This window comes from Pleuronectes platessa, chromosome 8 (genome assembly GCF_947347685.1).
Source record: "Pleuronectes platessa chromosome 8, fPlePla1.1, whole genome shotgun sequence".
Lineage (NCBI taxonomy): Eukaryota > Metazoa > Chordata > Actinopteri > Pleuronectiformes > Pleuronectidae > Pleuronectes > Pleuronectes platessa.
Window position 1 is genome coordinate 5413867 of NC_070633.1, and position 4761 is coordinate 5418627.

A 4761-nucleotide genomic window follows, 5' to 3' on the forward strand; every position below is an offset into this window, starting at 1 on the left:
GCCCTCCTGAGATCAAGCTGTTTTGAGGGCCCCGCCCCCCTCTTACCCCACCCCCTTTCACCCCTCTCATCCCTCCCCCTTCTCAACCCTCCCCCCTCTCATGGAGGTGTAGGACATAACGTTTTTTACCTCCATTAATTAGCCTGTGTGTTTGAATGTGTTCTCACTACAGAATGCATTCAACATCTATAGGGCAGATTATGGGCCTTTATGTCTAAGAGGAATAGAGCAGCAAGTTTTTTTTTTTTTATGGATGAGATATCACTCATTTCTGCAATACAAATATGACTGAGGAATAAAATACATAAATTACGCTTCCCTGTGTATTACTTTGCTAACTGCTCATCTTACACGTGTCAAATGTTACATATCAAACATTAAAAGCACACAACTGTTTCTATAAACTTTTATTGTCAGAAAGATTGCTAGAAAGAATGCCACAGAGATTTTAAAAAATAGTTATTAAATGTACTGGCTGGGACAGAGGTAATGAAAACATTGATTTCAAAAATACAATTTGTGCCATCAGTAGCCATACTGTAAACAAAGGAACACTTTATATTTGTGAGTCACCTTTATTCTCTAAATACAATGTGAACTTTGCTCAGCTGTTACAGGTATTTGTCGTAGAGAAGCTTTGTGAGCTGGTGTTGAGGCTCTCTGGGCCGGAGAATCAGGGTGGTCCTGCCCTACTGCTCGGTGCTCCAGATACGCAGAGTGTTCCCTGATGCTCAGGGAAGTTATACAGGGTTCAGACCTGCCCTTGATTGAAACTCGACACATAGCTGGCTATAACTTCCTGCTTGTCAGGTTTCTCATACTTAGCAGAGAGGTCCTCAGGTTTTGAGATCTTCAGCACCTCATTCACATATGGGGCCGGGTCCTGAAAAACCTGGTGAAAGATGAGGTCCAACAGGTTATCCATGTGATCTGTAATACAAATTGAGGGGAAAAGTTGGACATTTTGCACTTTTTGTATTTATTATTTTCTTTTTATAATTATTTTATTCTATTTATCGTGAAGACGATAAATAAATGGTCTTTAAATCGTGAAGACAATTTAAAGACAGCAGTTAATCGATATGTTATTTATGTTTCACATACTGTTTGTACACTGTTTGGCTTTTAAATAGAGCCTGTGAGAATCACGGAAGGTTGCATCTGCTTTCACCGGCTTTGCTGTGCACTCGCCCTTCTTATATATTACATCTGTCCCCCGCCGACACACAGGACACACCTCAAACAGCTCCAGGAGGCAGTTTTCATAGACAATATATGTGGGTGTCTTATGAACAGGGTTGGAAGATTCCATTCTATTAGAACGACAGATTTCACCAAAAGGCTGCAACAGCTAAAAAAAGTGTAGGATGGTAATCTCTGATTATTGAAATGTTTAGATTAAATATTGAGTCACTCACGTCACATCTGCTGACTCAGTCAAGACTGTGATCGAGTCATCAGGATCATATAGGTAGCATCCTGTGGCTCTCCGAAGTCCATACTGCAACAACTTGGGTTGTCCTGTCCCTCCTCCAAGCGAGGTCTCTTACAGCTGAGGTCCCAACACCGACATCAGTGCAGCACAGTTTTCTGTGTGCCTATGATAAAACAGACACAGTATCCATGGAGTCACAACAAATGAGATGCTGTTACAACTTTAACACGGAGACACAATCAATGACATGACGAAGTAACTGAGGGTAAACCAACCTGTACTTTTGTAGTGAGGTCGCAGTGTTTTCATAGAAAGCTGCGTTCCATGTGTGCGCATCTTTGGTGGGTCCGTCTGGCATGCTACGTGATGTAGCCTAGCACCGTGAACAGATGTGCTTGCCTGAACACCAAAGTTATTCATGTTTGTACTACTGTCATGCATACAAGGATACAAGGGCACATTTCCCCAACTAGGGCTGGTAATGAATAATCGTTCTAGTCCCGCACATTATGACAACATCATCCTCCGGTATCTTGAACGAGCGCCCGTAGCAGCAGCTGTAGCTGGAAGTTAGGTTTGTGAGTGTTGTGCTCTCCACGTTCTTTCCCTCCGTCCGCTCGCATGTCCTGCCTGGTGTACTGTGCCGCCGATTTTTTCCCACGGCAGCACTGGGCTGGAAGTTAGCTACAGCGCCAGTAGCAACCTTAGCAGCGACTGACGGCCGGCGCAGCTACTGGCGGGCGGCCGCGGCAGCTACGGACGGCCGGCAACCGTGGTAGCTACTGACGGCCGGCGGCCGCGGCAGCTACGGCCGGCCAGTGGCCGTGGCAGCTATTGGCGGCCGGCCGGCGGCCGCGGCATCTACGGACGGCCGGCAACCGTGGCAGCTACTGACGGCCGGCGCAGCTACTGGCGGCCGGCGGCCGCAGCTAACTTCCAGCTACAGCAGCTACTAGGCACACACCAGCGGAGTGGGGGAAAGCGCGTGGAGAGCACAACACTCATGAACCTGCCGTGCGAACACCTTTCGACGCCGTCTTCTCGCTAAGACTCGCCAGCCGTCCTCGATTAATTGTTCAATAACGTTATTAACAGTCGAACATGAAAACTCCTGTAAAGTCTCTCCCTATCCCCCACCACTACATACTAGCCCCCCACCCCCTCACACACGGCACAACATGCTAACGGCACTAGCCTCCACACAAAATGTCTAAAAGAAGCAAATACCAGAATTATTTTTAAAAAATACTTACATTTCCCTCGTCTTCAGTATTGCGATGGAAAGATGGCACCGACCCCTCTTTCAATAACAACCTTTTAGAGAATCCAGCGTTATATTGGCCCAGGTTGATAAAGTGGTGGCAGGAATGTTGCCATCATATATGAACTCAATCCATCTCAATCTTGTGTCTTCTGAAGCTGGAGTCACATGAAGACATTTGTGCAGCCGACCACTGAGCATCTCGGTTGTCGAAATTGATTCATGCTGCTGTTAGCTTATCCAAGTGTTTCCAAGGCCAAGGCTTGCAAGAATGAAATGGCGGACACCGGTGGACCGAGCTTCTATAAAGTGGGAGGGTCCATCTAGGGGTGGGTCGAGTGGTAGTGGGGGAGTGCATAGAGCAATGGGGGAATGTACTAAATGGGCATTTTTCGACTATGACGTCTATTTCGGTGGAAATTCCATTGGACGCACTTTAGCACATAGTTTCTGAAATAGAGGAACCACAACAAATCGCGGGAGTGATTTTTTTTCCAGAGTTTTTGGGACGGTAGACATGCCAGATACCCAAACTAATGTGTAGAAGCACTACAAAAGTGGAATTTTCATAATATGTCCCCTTTAACATAATTTACTGTGAGTTGGCAGAATGGTGACCAGCTGAAATATCTTTAGAAGCATGTGGGGGAACACCAGACTGCTTCATCCAATCTGTCCATGAATGACCAATCTTACCAAATGGCAACTGTAAGCTGCCATTAACTAATTAACTGCCACTTTGCAGTCAACTTTAAAACTTTGTTTGTTTCTAAAAGACCAAACCCCCCTGACATTTACTGGTTTGTTTTAAATGAATGGAGCCATTCTGATGTTTACATTCTGTGTTTCTGGGTTATGTGTCACCCACAGACGACTACAGAAGCACATCACCTGTGATATTCTTGACAGTGTGCAAACTGTTTTATCATGTCTTCAAGTACTTAAGTAAAAATACTTCCTTCCTACCCTTGATGTGCACCTAGTCTCTCAGAGGCTGCTAAGCTTGGACTTTATGAAGTCAGGGCCTGAAGGTTTGAATTGATTCACTGTGACACTTTTGACATTTCTGGGCTACTGATCCTCTCTGAGCCACAGCGATCTGGTGTCAATGAGGAGGCAGAGCTGTAAGTCTGGTGCCGCTCAGCCCCAAAACAGCAGTTTCTCTCTGAACCCAGACCTCAGCATGAACAGTGTGTTACGTAATCTGTAGTACAGTATTTAATTTAACTGTATAATTAACTACCTTGACATTTTGTGTAATTTTCAGGGGTTTTTTCTACACACTGGTAGAAAGGTCATTATAAATTACTAAACCAGTTGGTGTATTTGACAATAATAAAACTATACAATATTCTCACATCGTAGGGTACAAGTGTATTGTCTCACCACTGAGGAAATAATGTGACGTTAAAGCTTCTACAGAAGGTAATAACTTATGAGATATTTTATCATTGCCCTCAAGATTTGAAGATACCAGTCTAATTTCCTGTGCCTCTGCTGCCTAATTACATTATATGATTATAGTCTACTTTTGTATCTCCATCTAGGGAAATTAAAGCAGCTATGTACTGTACATTAAAGCACTTGTCCATGCAAAGTTTAATTGTATGCTGTAAAATGGTCCAGGATATTGAGGCTAAACACAAACACATTTAGCCAACAAACATTTTTTTAACAGAACTTTTGCAATATTTACGTCTGTTAATGGCGTATAACCAGGTCAAAGTTTCCTTTGTATGTCCTGTATATTTAGATCATGAAGGTGCCACAATTTACAGGGCCCACTTATATGTCCAACATAGCGAGGTGCTCATTTAAGTAATTTCTTGTTTACAGCTAGCTCTATAGCTTTAATAGTAAGCCACACATCATTGAATATATTTCAAATTTGTTTGCTGTTCAAGCACTTCAAAAACAACAATTGACAGGAAATGGGCACTTCAGGGGCCCCATCAGATTTACCCCTGAGTCACCTACTTTATCTTAATGGGAGCAGAGAGAATAATACCATCTCCACTGAATTTGCCATCAACAGTGAAGAGGGTTATTTCATATGGGATAAAAA

The 4761-nt window shown here is 43.8% G+C and overlaps 1 long non-coding RNA gene across 1 annotated transcript; it reads right to left on the minus strand.

The window, feature by feature from the left end:
- Positions 1 to 954: 954 nt before the first annotated feature.
- LOC128446427 (uncharacterized) lies at positions 955 to 2789 on the minus strand. Its single transcript, XR_008339577.1, has 4 exons — positions 2689 to 2789; positions 1711 to 1834; positions 1419 to 1598; positions 955 to 1313 (listed from the first exon to the last, which is right to left on the minus strand). It is a non-coding gene; the product is annotated as an uncharacterized LOC128446427 (long non-coding RNA).
- Positions 2790 to 4761: the final 1972 nt, after the last annotated feature.